The 16,815-nt window shown below is 36.8% G+C and overlaps 1 protein-coding gene and 1 pseudogene across 2 annotated transcripts in view; one reads left to right on the top strand and one right to left on the bottom strand.

Annotated features, from left to right (window-relative positions):
- The window catches only part of COMMD10 (COMM domain containing 10), a 204,025-nt gene that overhangs the window by 52,795 nt on the left and 134,415 nt on the right, over positions 1–16,815 (bottom strand). The gene's annotated exons all lie outside the window — the stretch shown is intronic.
- LOC100597163 lies at positions 16,319–16,743 on the top strand (annotated as a pseudogene).

Here is a 16,815-nt window from a genome sequence, read left to right as displayed (position 1 = left end):
AATTTACACTCCCACCAACAGTGTATAAGTGTTCTCTTTTCTCCACAACCTCACCAACATCTGTTATTTTTTGACTTTTTAATAATAACCTTTCTGACTGAGATGAATATTTCATTGTGGCTTTGATCTGCATTTCTCTAATGATCAGTGATGTTGAGCTTTTTTTCATATGACTATTGACCATATGCATGTCTTCTTTTGAAAAGTATCTGTTTATATCCTTTGCCCAGTTTTTAATGAGGTTGTTTGTTTTTTCTTTGGAAATTTAAGTGCTGTATAAATACTAGGTATTAGACCTTTGTTGGATGCATAGTTTGCAAAGATTTTCTCCCATTCTTTAGGCTCTCTGTTTACTCTGTTGATAGCTTCTTTTGCTGTACTGAAGCTCTTTAGTTTAATCAGATACCATTTATCAATTTTTGCTTTTGTTGCAATCGCTTTTGGTGTCTTCACCATGCAATATTTGTCTGTGCCATTGTCCTGCATGGTATTGCCTAGGTTGTCTTCCAGGGGTTTTATACTTTTGTGTTTTACATTTCAGTCTTTAATCCATTTTTGTTTATGTTGTAAGGAAAGGGTCCAGTTTCAACCTTTTGCATATGGCTAGCCAATTATCCCAACACTATTTATTTAATAGGAATCCTTTCCCCATTGCTTTTGTCAGGTTTATTGAAGATCAGATAGTTGTAGGTATGCGGCCTTATTTCTGGGTTCTCTGTTCTGTTCCATTAGGCTATGTGTCTGTTTTTGTACTAGTACCATGCTGTTTGGATTATCATAGCCCTGTAATATAGTTTGAAGTAATGGGATACCTCCACAGTGTGACAAATAGGAATCTGTATGTTTTATAATTTCTAACTATTTTCTTCAAAGTCATTATTTCAGAAATTAAAACATCTAAATTTTCACTTTTGGGGTGATATTTTCTGGCAGTGGATATTAAGACCTTCTCCAATTCAGTTCAAAAGAGTGAAATTTGAAGTTTCTGTCTTCCCTAACTAGGCTTTCCCTGAACACGTTTGTAACGCAAATTGAGTCAGTCTGATCTTGGCTTTCTTGTAACTGTAGTCTGGTGGTCTTAAAAAGAACTGAAATCATACAGAGGATTTTACATGGTACTGAATGTAGTGGTCACAACTGTACTTTTCTATATTCATAGTGCAGTCAGCATTTAATTTTGAAATATGACAAGTTGCCTATTTGTTCCATTAGTAGTACTTACTGGACATCATAATCACTTCAGGCCGTGCTCTTAATTCCTGTCCACGGTATTATTTAATAAAGAAAAATAGGATCAAAGGAAACATTTTAAAAATAAACATTTTAATTAACATTTGAAAATTTAAGCACTTTCATTAATGTTTCCCCAGATGGAGTCCTTCAACTAAATCAAGATTTTATCTGTTTGTCAAGGTCCATCTCAAATGCATTTCTTTTTTGAAGCCTATCCAACGAGAATTATTATTTACTGTTCTTATATTATCTTAATACCACTTTTACCCCTTCATTCTAGTAAAGCATAATACTGTGAGATCAGGCATTTTATGCTACGGAACCCTCTCCCCTCTAAAATCTTATCTGAAAAGCTCAATATATTAAAACAATGAACAGGCAACTTCTCTGGCTGAAGCAGAAGTAGGAGGGCTGGAATCCTACATACCTCTTTCCGCTCTCCCCTTTCATTCCCACTGGGTCAAAAGTACCTGTTAAGGACATAGTTCCAGAAACTGGCTGTTGTTCAAAATAATACAGCTTTGGAAGCAGGCCACTAGCTATTGAACCTTGAGAAAAAACTCAATCTAAACCCCAGTTCCCTTTCCTGTAAGATGATAATAATAATAATGTCAAACCCTTAGGGTTGCTGAGAGGATTTCCTAAGATAATTGTTAAAATGACTTGCACAGTGCCTGGTATGTAACCCTCTATAAGTATTTGTTAAAGTGACTGAAATTCTCAAAAACCCCATAGCTAATTAATGGCAGAGCCAAAATTAAAACCTGACAAAGGCAATTTGTCTACCACATCATCATACTAATAGGCAACAGATACGCATTTACATACCTTAACAAAACTTTCAAAACTGAAATGACTTTTTTTCCTAAATCTTACTGTACAATTAATTATCTGTTGTCTGTTATTAGATATGGTCAGAATCTTCATAATCATTGAGTCTCTCTGTGAAACATACAGCAGCTATCGGCATTCACCTTCATAGCTGTTAGCTTCAGAGTTAAGGAATGTACATTAGAGTTACCTTAGGAGATAACTCAGGGTCCTATGACTCCAGGTGACATAGGTCTGCCTTTTTGTTTCATGTAAGACAGAAACTATTAAGGATTTTTTCACGAGTTGAGGGATCCTCTGAGAGGTTAAATTTACTCAGGCTAACTAAAAGACAAATTGGCCAGGCACGGTGGCTCATGCCTGTAATCCCAGAACTTTGGGAGGCCAAGGTGGGCGGATCACCAGGTCAGGAGATTGAGAGCATCCTGGCTAACACGGTGAAATCCCGTCTCTACTAGAAAGAAAATACAAAAAATTAGCTGGGTGTGGTGGCGGGCGCCTGTAATCCCAGCTACTCAGGAGGCTGAGGCAGGAGAATGGCGAGAACCCGGGAGGCAGAGCATTCAGCGAGCCAAGATCGTGCCACTGCACTCCAGCCTGGGCAACGGAGCCAGACTCTGTCTCTAAATAAATTAATGAATTAATTAATTAAAGCAGAGTGTGACAGGATAGAGAGTTTTACCATATTAAGAACTAGACAGCTTGTACTTTATTTCTTCTCTAAATAAAAGTGTTCTTACATACAGTCTGTGGCACTTTTTAGTAAAGGTTGTGTCATTAAGTGACGTTTTTCACTTTGGCACAGAGTATGTAGATTTTATGGTGGCTGACAAAATTACAGATATGTAGGTATTTGCGGTTTGCCATTTACTTTAAAAAAGTTCTTACGCTGAAATAAGCTGTTTTGATTTTGTTCCATCGGCCAACCTAATCCTCTATCTTCAGTTTTACTTTTAATGGTAGAAACCATTTCAAAGAAATGTCCACCTACAATTAAACTAATTTTCAATATTATAAGGAAACAATGACTAGATCCTTTTTGCAAAAGATGATACTCAACTTCATGTTCTAATTTCTTTGGCTTATGTCTTTTTTCTGATGAACCTCAATTAGTAGTCCTGAAGTGACCTAGGAATGGAAACCTCTGCTTCATTCCTGTTCTACCCAAGGACCGTAAACTAGTCACTTAAATCTTACTGGGCCTCAGATTCCTCCTTCTTAATGTGAGGAATTTGACTAAATAAATATAAAAAGTCTGTTTTAACAAAAAATGGATCTACCTCAGGTTAAAGATGTGGAGGAAAATTCATCTTGTAGCCTGGAATAATTTTTCTTGATTTACATTTTGAGGAGGCAGCAGTTTATAAATAGTTCACCATTGCAGAAAGTGATTACCCATCATATTAGAACAATAGCTACAAGTTTGAAATCACCACTTGGCTTTTAAAATCTTAACCATTATTTTACCTTTATGTTGAATTACTCTAGTTGACCTAATACCCAGATTTACTGGAGTTTGATGTGTCAGTTGACACTAGTGATTCTTCTTTCTCATTCCTTTCTCCTGATTTCTTGCCTAGGATACTGAAGTGAGAGAAACTCTTAACGTGGAACTTCTCAGGTTCTCTATGAAGTTTTCACGCAACATGGCTAAAGAACAGCTGTGAACCCCTACCAACTGCATAAGGCTAGCTAGTTTTGGAGAATGATGACCCCCTGAATGTTTGACTAGAAAATATTTTAAATATTTGAGATATCACAATTTTGTAAGAATTATGTGTTCATGAAGTTTTCTCAGGAAAAGCTAATTTGTAATTAAAATATTACAATTAATCTTTATGCTTGGGATAGGCAGATTTTAGGAGGAGATTGCTGTATTCTCCTCCTCTTTCCTTTGCCTCCATTCTTTTCTCTCTTCTCCATTCTGCTTCTTTTGCCCTCCTTATCTCACCTTACCTCTCTTCCCATATTTTTCTTCATCTTTTTTCTTTTTTGTTACCTCTTCCATTTCTCCCATTTTTCATCATCTACCTGCGTACACTTATGTTCTTATATTTATGTATCTTATTCACTTGCCTTCTGTCTTTCCTTTGTTGAGCCTGAAAGAGGACTCACTCTGGCCTCACCTAGTGATCTACTATTTTCTGCCTGTCTGTCCTTGTGCTCACTTTTATGAAGCAAAGTCAAGGAGAAATAAATTCAAGGGCGTCGTTATCTTATGACACCTCAACTCTTCTACTCTGATACTACCACCGGCCATTCTGGACTCTATTCTCTTCGGGGGGAGTGAAAAATAAGCTAAGTTATAAGTTATAAGTAGATAGTGCCAATCAGTTGAAGAAAAGACAAAGTTTCTGCAATCATTTAAACATAGCAAATCTGGAGCAGTCCTCACGTAATGTATAGCTGTAAACTCTGTGAGAACAGGAGCACCCAATGTAGCACCCTGCTCTTATTGGTAGAATTCATTAATCTATGAAAGGTAATCATAAATCACCTTACATGCTTAAATAGTTATGACAGGGCTTTTAATTGGTTTGCACACAGATTCCGATCAAATGACAGCTGCTATTGTTTCCATTGTTTTGACCAGCACTTTATAAATCTTCTAAATGTCGTGGAAGTTGGCATTACCTGCAAAGGCCACTCCAATACAAAGCTAAATGCTACAATAGTCAGATTTTATCTTCTTCCTGACTTTTAAAATGTATTGCTCAAAGAGAGGTAAAGCTCATATAAGGCCCATGTGAGCTGCTTTTAGCTCCAGAATCATATGAGTTTTTTAAAAATTAAAAAAAAAAACCCTCTAATCTTCTCCCCTTTTCTTCAGTATCCATTGATTATGGCAATTCTAATAACTCTCACAAATGTGTGAATAAGTCTATGATGAGGCTTCTTTGAAGGGAAATCAAAGTTTTGATGGGAGAAATAGCAGCTCATTTAAAAAGAATTTGTTACTAATGCCAACAAATTTTGTGAGTTTTGCTGGTTAACCAAGAACATATAAAAAAATCCCCTATGATTCTTGTGTGAAATGAGTTATTCTAGTATATGAATTTTGATTAAAAGCCATGGTTTAAATTGAGCAGAAATTTGCAATTGGCAAAAAAACAAGCTTTGCTGTTCTGTTTAATTAAAGAGACAACAGTTAAGAACTTCACTGAGCTCTTCAATAGAAGACACACACTTTAAAAAAAATCAACTTGTTGATGCAGTATGCTGCTACTATGCTAGAATTGCTTTAATCTTGGAGAAAAACAAATTTTTGGAAACCTAAAAGTTTCAAAGAAATTTAGGATCATCCAAATCATTAGTCTAAACAACTGAAGACATTAAACAGATCCATATTTGTAAGTGACAGAAATTATTACTGGTTTATGTATTACCCAGTGATACTATGTCAAAGCCCAATCTCTCCTTCACAAACCTGGTTCTGTATTTTACTGGAATCATTCCCTGGGTGTTTACCCCATATAAGGCGTATGAGCTGGGGATTTTCATCTTGCTGCCAGTAGAAATAGATTTTTATGTCTTAAGTAGAATTGGTACTGTTAAATTGAATATGAACTCCTGGGAAGCCTACATATTTTTTAATTTTCAAAACCAACTGTAAAATGTTGAAGTATACTATTAGTCCTTCTATGGCACAGAGGGTACTTACTTATGAGGTTCTCAGAACAGAAGCTTTAGGCTTGTTGAATAAAACTTAATGGGAATTTAAGCTGGTTTCTAACTATTAACAGATGTAACATTTACGGGAACATTTCAAAATTATATTAAGCCAGTTAAAAGTGGTCAGGATGACATATAATAAAATCATCAAAGATTTGAGAATTGCCCAACTTAAGTTCATTCAAAACTCCTGCCTTTTAACCCAATAATCTTGAAAAATTCTGTTCTTAATTGTCATGCAGTCCAGTAAATATGAGCAGTTTTTCTGTCACCAGTGCCATGAACAATCTGTCAATTTCCTGATAATGTTTTATTATAGTGGCTAAAAATAATTCTGGAAATGGTATTTTAAGAAATATCTTGCTGAGAAGCATTGTTTCTTCCAGGAAGTAGCCTTTCATATTGGTCTAAACAGTTCAAGGAGATGGCCTCCTACTGGAACTCTAGGGCATTACTATTTTCAGATCTTGTTTGTGTGCAACATGAGCCATATTGATTTCCAGATAATATAAATTTATTCAAAACAAAATATTGTAACATTCTGGGAGCAGATTGCTTTTGTTATTAAATTTATCTTTATTACAACTAAGAAAATTGCTATGAAACAATGACATTCTGACCCTTCAGCTTTGTTGTCATTTAAAATCTTTCCCAAAGTTTCTACTGTTATTACAACTCTTCTCAGTAGGAGCTGATGATATTAGTACAGATCAGAGATGTAAGATTTAACACCACTGCTAACTTGCAAGAAATACAAAATGCATTTATTGCATTTTATGAGCTTTGCTCATAATTTAACCATGATAATAAAAAGCAGATTAAAGATAATACCTGCTCATGTGATTGAAATATTTCCTAAGAGTATTTCAGCTTACAAATCTTGCCTTTTTTTTTTTCTAGAAGCAGGGTCTCAATATGTTGCCCAGGCTAGCCTCAAACTTTTGTGCTCCGGCGATCCTCCCACCTCAGCCTCCCAAGTAGCTGGACTATAGCATGTGCCATTGTGCTTGGCATTTTTTTTTCTGTAACGTTTATCTGCATTTTTTAAAAAAAGCTTGATGTAGTATTTTTTTTCAAGTTTGTGAACTTATGATAGAACTAAATTGAAAATCATGTGATTTGTAAAACTGTAATGTTACGTCTGTTTTAATAAAACTACCAAAGAGAAAAATACTCAAATTTAACCATTACTATTCTACTCTGTAAACACTTCCCATCTCTGTCACACTAAGAAATGTTTACACTAGCCTACAAAGTCTAGACTAGTGATATAGCCCATTTCAATTTACCTCCCTGATCTTATTTCCCACCATTCTCTCTCCCTCACTCAATTCACTTGAGCCACATTAACCTGCTTGCTGTTCATCAAACATACCAGAGACATTCTGCTTTAGGGTCCTTGTACTAGTTATATTCTCTGCCCGTAACATTCTTCATTCAGATAGCCACAGTCTCTGCTCAGTGCTCACGTCAGCTTCTCAATGAGGCCTACCTTGATCACTCTATTCAATAATCACAATTTGCATACCCCCACCCCAATACATTAACCCCAAACTGCTCTACTTTTTAAAAAAATCTATTTTAGATCGGTTTTAGTTTCACAGCAAAATTGAGAGGAAGATATAAAAATTTTCCATATACCCCTACTATTATCAGTATCCCCCACCAGAGTAGTACATCTGTTATAGTCAATGAACTTATACTGACACATCATAATCACCCAACGTCCACAGTTTACATTAGGGTTCACTCTTGGTGTTGTAAATTCTGTGAGTTTGGATAAATTATAGTATCATACACGGGATTTATTGGAGCCCTAAAAATCATCTGTGTTCCATCTACTCATCTCCCACCCCTAACCCCTGATCTTTTTTACTCTCTTCACAGTTTTGCCTCTTCTAGAATGTCATATAGTTGGAATCATGCAGTATAAAGTCTTTTCACATTGGCTTGAGTTAGTAATGTGTATTTAAGGGGTCTCCATGTCCTTTCATGGCCCAATGGATCACTTCTTTTATTCTTTTCCTTTTTTTTTTTTTTTTTTTTTGAGACGGAGTCTTGCTCTTGTCACCCACGCTGGAGTGCAGTGTTGCCATCTCGGCTCACTGCAACCTCCACCTCCTGGGTCCAAGCTTTTCTCCTGCCTCAGCCTCCCTAGTAGCTGGGATTACAGGTGCCCGCCACCACACCCAGCTAATTTTTGTATTTTTAGTACAGACGGGGTTTCACCATGTTGGCCAGGCTGGTCTCAAACTCCTGAGCTCAGGTGATCCACCTGCCTCAGCCTCCCAAAGTGCTGGGATTACAGGTGTGAGCCACTGCGCCCAGACGAATCATTTTTTAGCACTGAATAATATTCCATTGTCTGGTTGTACCAAGTTTACTTATCCTCTGGAAGACATCTTGTATGCTTCCATACCCAAGGTTATCTACGTTTTCTCCTCCGCTCTACTTCTTCTGTTACAATAACATGTATCATTTTCTAACAAACTATATAATGTTTTTCTTTCTAAGGAACAGAATGTGGCAAATAAAACATATAAAAGAGTGTTCAAAGATAACCAAAGATAACAGGTGGGCACAAATAATGTATGTACGCTATAGAAAGAAAATCAGAGCAGTAATTTTTAAAAACCACCAGGCTTGAAGAAAACTATTCATTTTAAGATGGAAGGGCTGAGCAAGTATCAAGCAGACTGAATGAATAAAATACTCGAATCCAAATATATTCTCTTCAAGTTTTATCCACCGAAGATAAAGAACAAAACTTTAAGAGATTCCAAGGAGGGAAAAAGATGTTACCAACACAAGAATGTGAATCAAATTGGAATTCTATTTCTCATCAGCAACCCTAAATTCCAGGACACAATGGAGGAAATGTCTTCAAGGTTCTATAGGAGAATGATTTTGAAAACAGAATTCTATATACCCAAACTATCTATTAAATCCGAAAGCAAACAGAGATAATTCAGACCTTCAAGAACTCTGAAAATGTATCTCCAGTATGCCTTTTCTGTGGAAGATCTTTGAGGATATACCCCAATTAAATGAGGGAGAAAATTGTAATAGATGAAGAGGTGAGAGCTAAGTAACAGCAAATCTAACCCAGGATTGTAGTAGGAAATGAAATACCTGAAATGCTTAAATGACAGCTTTTCAACTGTTCATGAAAGCAACTGATTCAACTTGGAACTTGAAATGTAACAAGCAAGCAACATTCCTACAATTTGCAGCCAAACGGAATTACAGCTTTTATAATTCTGAATCCTATAGGACCAAAAACACTCCTAAAAAGAATTAAGTATTCATTATCAATCTGTTCTCTGTTTTTGACTATGTTTTGACTGATGAGCTTCTTATTAGTAGCCCACACTCTCTCTTCTCAATTGTATCAGTTTGTTAAAGTAGGTGTCAGCACATTTCACAAATGGAAAAAATTAGTGGTAAAAATATATATGAAAGGCACAGATCTGAAATTAGATTATACAAATGATTGATTTTTATGTCCTTTTACAAATACCTTTACATTTGAAGAAGTACACTGGTAAGATATAGACAGACTAGGTGAAGGTGTTCCAGTAAAATGAAAGGTGTCAGACTCTGAAGAGACTGCTGTTATCCAACTCTTTTCTAAGTGGCTGCTTAGCAGAGCTGTCGCCCTTTTTCCCTAGCACTCCTGCGGCTGCACGTGAGCTCTTCCCTGTGCTCTGCCACCATTATACTTTAAGGGATCTCTTCACAAAACAGACTCTGAGAACCTTTTAAAATCAGTACTCTTTAACCTTATAGGTGAAATTATCCAATTGGGTATGTTTTTATAATGAGTACTATTTTTTCAGAAGTTCCTAACTCGATCTCTGTGTAAATTATTTACAGATGAATGCAGATGCAGCCAAATTACCTTATTTAAATGCATCATTACTGGACACTTCAATGGTTTCTCCATTTGAACACTGAATTTTACTTTACTTCAGATATATTTGCACAAGCAGTCTACATCATTCATGATTTACCTGTTTTACTGTATTAAAGTAATAATTTTACCCATCTTCAAAGCCACATGCATTAGATTATTGCTACCATGAGAATTTATGTAAACAATGGGTAATTGTTCCTGCCCATGTGACCTTGTGCTAATAATTATTCTAAAATTGAAATTTTTTTCTTTAAAACAGGCAGCTTTCAATTGCCAGATTTAAGAGTGTGTTCATTAGCAAAGCTGCCCTAGTTGATTGACGTAGGTGTCCAATGGCTTTCTCCGTCTTTCCTTGATAGTATTTCTATGAGGAATTTCATTGTATTACTCTGATGCTGCTGAGAATTTCCCTGCCTGCCTTTGTTACTTTGGCCTCCACTGTCACCTGACTTCCATAGCAGATGTCCACTCAAACCCTATTCTTTCTACCTACAACGCCAGTGAAAATTTTAGCCTCCTTTCACTTTCTTCCTCTTCCTTCTCCTACTGGGGACCCTGACTCTTCAGACACATTAGCATCACTGACTGAAGATCTTCCTATTTTTGATTATTACTCTTTACCTCTTCTGTTAATGTAAAAACTTCACCTTTCCAGTTATCAAGGATTCTTCTAGAACCCTTCTCTCAACACTTTGAGGTTTGATTTTCTATGAAAATTCCTCAAATGGCTTCCCATCTGAAAACAATAGCTAAAATCCTAACAATGGCTTTACATCATCTGTCCTGCTACACCCCTCTCACCTCTCCTCTTCCAATCTCCCTCTTGCTTACTGTGCTTCAGTAAAACTCTCTCCTTGTTCATGAAGATACCAAGCTCACTTTCTTCTCAGGGACTTTGTCCTTGCTGATTTCTTTACCTGGAATGTTCTGCTTCCAGAACATTCCTCGTGGTTTATCCTCTCCCATGTTTCAAATCTTTACTCAAATGTCACCTTATCAGTGAGGCCTTCCTTGACCACCTTATGAAATTACAGTCCCCTTCATAGCTTCAATGTAAATATTTTATTAGACAACCTAGTTGTTTTACTTTTTTGTTTATTGTCTGTAAACCTCTACTAGAATACAGACTTCACAAGGGTCAAGGCCTTTCATAAACTGTTATGTATAGTTCCCCCTTATCTGTGGGAGGTATATTTCGAGTCCCCCAGAGGATGCCTGAAACTGCTGATAGCACTGACCCTTATATATACTGTGTTTTTTCCTAATATGCATACCTATGATAAAGTTTAATTTGCATATTAAGCACTGTAAAAGGTTAACAATAATAATAAAATAGAATAATTATAACTATATACTGTAATAAGAGTCATGAGAATGTAGTCTTTCTCTCTCACACATACATTATCTTATTGTACTGTACTCACCTATTTTCAGACCACAGTTAACCACAGGTAACTGTGAAAAGTAAAACCATGGATAAGTGGGGGAATATTATATCCTAAATACCTAGCATAGTGCCTGGCCCAATCGTAAGCATTCAATAAATACTTGTTGAACGAGTAAATATTATAAATGCCACCGTGCTCCACATTTTATTCAGGCACACCCTTTAGCTGGAATTGACCAATCCTTTTAAGGGTAAGAGCATAGAATTACAATCAGACTGCCTGGATTTAAATGTCATTTGTGTGACCTTATACATGTACTTAACTTCTCTTTGTCTTGTCCTGTATCTCATAGGTTGCTTGAGAATTAAACAAGTTAATATATGTAAAGCAATTAAAAGAGTACCCGACAAATGTAAGCACTCTGTAATTTTATGTCTAATGAATTATTCAACGTCAAATTTTATAACTTTTTCAGCTTATTGATTTTTGTTATTTTTGTTATTTTTTTGAGACGGAGTCTTGCTCTGTTGCCCAGGCTGGAGTGCAGTGGTGTGATCTTGGCTCACTGCAACCTCCGCCCCCCCGGGGTTTAAGCAATTCTCTTGTCTCAGCCTCCAGAGTAGCTGGGATTACAGGCTATGACATATTTTATATACTCCAATCAAGAGCAATCTGAAGATATCAACTAAAATAACCATAATATTAAAAAGGGCGGCCGAGCACAGTGGGTCACACTTGTAATCCCAGCACTTTGGAGGCTGAGGTGGGTGGATCACGAGGTCAGGCATTCACGACAAGCCTGATCAACATGGTGAAACCCTGTCCCTACTAAAAAATTAGCCAGGCATGGTGGCGTGTAACCATAGTCCCAGCTACTCGGGAGGCTGAGGTAGGAGAATCACCTAAACCTGGGAGGCAGAGGTAGCAGTGAGCTGAGATCGCACCACTGCATTCCAGCCTGGGCAACAGAGCAAGACTCCCTCTCAAAAAATAATAAATAAATAAATTAAATAAATAAATAAATAAATAAATAAATAGGCTAAATGTTGTTTTCTTTTGAATTCTAGCTCTTTTGTGAACAAAAGGCCAAAATGAAAAACTGAGATAATTTCTTGTAAGATTATCTTTCTGTCCAGCCTCACGTTGCTGAAAAGAACATTAAATTCCCTCATAAAACATTGTGTCAACTTTACAAATACAAGTCGACTTTATTCTACTTCTAAAAGCATATTCCCATTTAACTAGATGAGTCAATGAGTCAATTTAATATAATTTGAATATAAGAGTTTGATACTCTAATGGGTACAGAAACTATAATTGTTGACCAGAATAATTCTAATTCATATTAAAAGATTCCATGTTTTTACCAAAAGAGACTTCAGGATGAGTAGATTTCCAAATTAAAATATTAAAATTTAATTCCAATAGTCAAAACTAAGTTTTGTTAAGGTCCATATAGACTGCCTTACTATTTATTTTCTTCAACTCTTGAGAATATTTTCATGAGAATAGAGTAACAGATTTAAATTAGATTTAACTATCACTAAAGTGAGTAAGAAGTTACAATTCCATCTCAGCTATGCTCTGTGTCCTTCCCTAACTTCTTAACATCCCAAATAGCATTAACGTTCTTTTTCCTCCTATGACCACATCTCTATTTGGAACATATGCGCTTGTCAGTATTATCTGCTGCACCAAGGCTTACCCACATCCACTCCTGCTAACTAAAAAAGATGCGGATATTGACAGATTCAGTTCATCTTTTTCACAACCTGCTAAAACACAGTTTATTTTTTTCTGGTTGAACTGCCTGCCTATCTACCTTCCTCCCTTCCTATCTACCTATCTATGTTATGTTTTCTGTGGTAAGGAAAAATGTGGGAAAATAAGCAAAGGACTCCAAAAATCCATCTTTACTTTCCTCTTGACTTCCTACTCATTTAAATAAAGAATGGTGGCTAGAACAACTAAAGCATAATGTTCAAAAACAGAAGCTATCCTGCACCTTTCAAAAAGTAGTAATGCAACATTTCATCTGTGCATAGCCCAGAGTGAGGAGATGCAGGTATCTACACTTTTCCAAAGTCAAACAAAATAATTACTACTAAGACCTAAACCTAAGACCTTTTCTTCACAGCATTTCTAAGAGATCTTGAAAACACAGGCTCTCACAAGGGTTCTGTAACTAACTAGCAACGTAACCATGAATAACTATATAGCCAAGAGTAGCCTCAGTAATAAGATTAAGGGACTGGTGTTTAGATTCAAGACCAACAAATTTGTATGCCTGCTCTACAGTAACAGACCAATATACTGAGACAGCAGGGTTTGTAACACAGAAAGAATTTAATGACCACAGGGTGGCTGAGAAAGGAGATGGGAGGAGACCCTCAAATCCATCTCCCAGAGGAGTTCTGGGCTGGGGATTTTAAGGGGATAGTAGAGGGCAAGGGGCTGGAAAATTGGGGTAATTGATTGGCTGGAGTAAGGGAGATGAAATCATGATGATACCGAGTGCGTTCTTTGCTGAGTCAGCTCACTATCAGACCACCTGGTGTCTGTAGTTTCACTGGTATGCAGGACCTGAAAGAATATCTCAAAGGTGCCAATGTGCCTTTGGAACAGCTAAAAAAAATAAAAAAAGAATATCTCAAAGGAAAAACTTAATGTTTCATAATGTTCAAGTTGTTATCTATGGAGCAGTTTGTTTCTCCCCATCCCTTCCTTCCCTAATTTTATAAGTTTATAAGTTTATAGGGAGGGTTTCATTTAAAAGATGGTCCCTTTAAAATAATTTTTTTAAACCCACTTTACAGATTCCCATTGGGTAATAGGTATAAGGTGTTATTATTTGTTGTTTGAAAGCATTAACTAAAGGTGCCACAAATTTAGAAACATAATTTTTCAGTTGATGATTTAGATTTACGAAGTAATTAAGTACATTTGAAAATCTGGAATAACAGAAGTGTAAGTTATATTATTTTTCCAGTGTTTATACAACGCTTGGGTTGCATATGTATCCATGGATCCTTACAACTCTACTCTTCTTTCTCTCACAAAAAGTCCAAGGCTACCAACCTCAGAAACTCTGACCTATACAGATATGTTCCCTGCCATCCCCTAACATTCCCAAAGTTTATTATCTATGATGTTCACCTCTTCCAAAGGAAAAAAAAATGGAATAAAAGAATTACAGGGAAAAGATAAACATGATCACCTCTCAGTCATCTACTGTGACATTCTCTAGGGGCTTAGAATTCCTTTACTTCCTGATTAAATCCCCCAAAACTCAATTCATGTAGTCTTCACTCCTGAAGAACATGAATGAGGCAGAATGTGTTTGAAAAACTCAGAACCTAGATTGTTATCTGAGACTTTAATGCCTGATTTTGCTCTCTAGGTACCTACAACCAATTTTTGGATGTACTGTTATGTCTTATTATCTTAAAAAACACACTTTAATATGGTTTCTTCTACTTAAGAACCAAAATTATCTCCCAATCGTCTATCACAGAAAGCTTCAGCTTTGGTAACTGACTTTCAAGGTTAGAATAACCTGGGCTCCCACTATGTATCCAAAACAATTTAACATATAACCTTATGACCCAAACCTGACAAAGACAGTATAAAAAAGAAAAAGTAGAGACTATTTATTCCTTAATAAAAAACTCTATCAAAATGTTATCAAATCCATCAGTGTATGAAAAAAATACCAGCACGAGGTAGAGTTTACAAAAAAATAGAAAAGTAATCAACATAATTAATTTCTTCACAAATTAGAAAGCAAACATCATATGATTCAAAACCATAAGAAGTATTTGGTATTTTCAGCAGCTATTTGCATTAGTTACCTATGGCTGCTGAAAACAAATTACTACAAACTCAATAGCTTAAACGAAAAGAAATGTATTCCTTCACAGAGTCCAAAATAGTTTCACCGGGCAGAAAACAAGGAGTCAGGAGGGCTGCATTCCCTCTTGGGAATCTGCTTTTTGCCTCTTCCTCCTTCTGGCTGCCAGCATTTCTTGACTTGTGGCCATTATCCCAGTCTCTACCTTAGTGATCGTACCACCTTCTCTTATGTATGTCTGTGTCAAATCTCCCTCTGCCTCTCTCCTATAAGGACATTTATTATTGTGCTTATGGCCTACCTAGATAACCCAGGATAGTCTCCCAATCTTTTTTCCTTTTAAGGTAACGCTTACACAGTCCACAGAGTAGCAGCTTCTGTCTGTGGAGAGCTGTTATTCTGCCTACTGCACTACTACTAAAAGGGGAAGGGGAAGGGAGAAAACTGTATGTATTGGTTTGCTAGGGCTGCCATAACAAAACGCCACAGACTGGGTGGCTTAAACAATAGCCATCAACAATAGCCTCCAGATTTTCAACAACAGCCTCCAGACTTTCAGTTCTGGAAGCTGAAAGTCCAAGATCAAGTTGTCCGCAGGGCTGGTTTCTCCTGTGGCTTCTCTCCTTGGCTTTTAGATGGTCTTGTCTCATAGGTTTTCTCTATTAAAGCAGACACCTAGTAGCTAGTCTTTTTCTTACAAAGACACCAGTCATACTGGATTATAGCCCTATCCTTATGATCTCATTTAACCTTAATTACCTCATTAAAGGCTCTATCTCCAAACACAGACACACTGGGAGTGACAGCTTCAACATATAAATTTTGAGGAAGCACAATTCAATCTATAACACTCTCTAAAAATATTAATATGCAGGTAGAGTCAATGCCCTATTCAAAGCTAACTGGGATTTGCCAGTGACAAAAGAAGGAATGTAAGTTCGTTTGGAGCCCTTACTACTCTACTACTATTCAGGACTGTCCCTTAAATGTTCTCATAGTATTTATTCTTTCTTCTATTCTGCCTCACCAAGAGAATGCTTCTTGGGAATATGGTTCCACTTTCCTTGCTTCCAAGAAAATGTGTGTCAAACAGGGATTAGGGAAGCTCTTACAGCTAGCCCATATACCTGTCCTAAGTAAAGAACTCTTGGTTTTATCAAGTTGGATAAACTCCTTTAGAAAATTGCATTTTGCTCTCATTAGGAAGCATTCTTAGAAACTGTGTGAGGAAAAACTATTTTTAATAGTAAAAAATAAACAACTTAAATGTACACAATAGTCAATATTTATAAAGAATTTACTATTAAGAGTGGTTGATTTGGAGCAGTGTGAACGAAAGGCAAGAACGATCCCCGGACCGACCAAAGCCCACATGCTGCTGCATCCTACGCCCAGTGCCTCTGTCTCACCACCATCGCTGCCGCCACCATGCCCAAGAGAAAGGCTGAAGGGATGCTAAAGGAGATAAAGCCAAGGTAAAGGACAAACCACAGAGAAGATCTGCGAGGTTGTCTGCTAAACCTGCTCCTCCAAAGCCAGAGCCCAGGCCTAAAAAGGCCCCTGCAAAGAAGGGAGAGAAGGTACCCAAAGGGAAAAAGGGAAAAGCTGATGCTGGCAAGGAGGGGAATAACCCTGCAGAAAATGGAGATGTCAAAACAGATCAGGCACAGAAAGCTGAAGGTGCTGGAGATGCCAAGTGAAGTGTGTGCATTTTTGATAACTGTGTACTTCTGGTGACTGAACAGTTTGAAATACTATTTTTACCAAGTTTTATAAAAATGCAGAATTTTGTTTTACTTTTTTTTTTTTTTTGAGCTATGTTGTTAGCACACAGAACACTTCATTGTTGTTTTGCGGGGAAGGGGCATATGTCACTAATAGGGTGTCTTCGAAGCTGGATTGATGTGGGGAAAACACTTTTCCCT

This window comes from Nomascus leucogenys, chromosome 2 (assembly GCF_006542625.1).
Source record: "Nomascus leucogenys isolate Asia chromosome 2, Asia_NLE_v1, whole genome shotgun sequence".
NCBI classification, from domain to species: domain Eukaryota; kingdom Metazoa; phylum Chordata; class Mammalia; order Primates; family Hylobatidae; genus Nomascus; species Nomascus leucogenys.
Note: the sequence above shows the minus strand (reverse complement) of the source record. Positions and strands in the feature narration are given on the sequence as shown.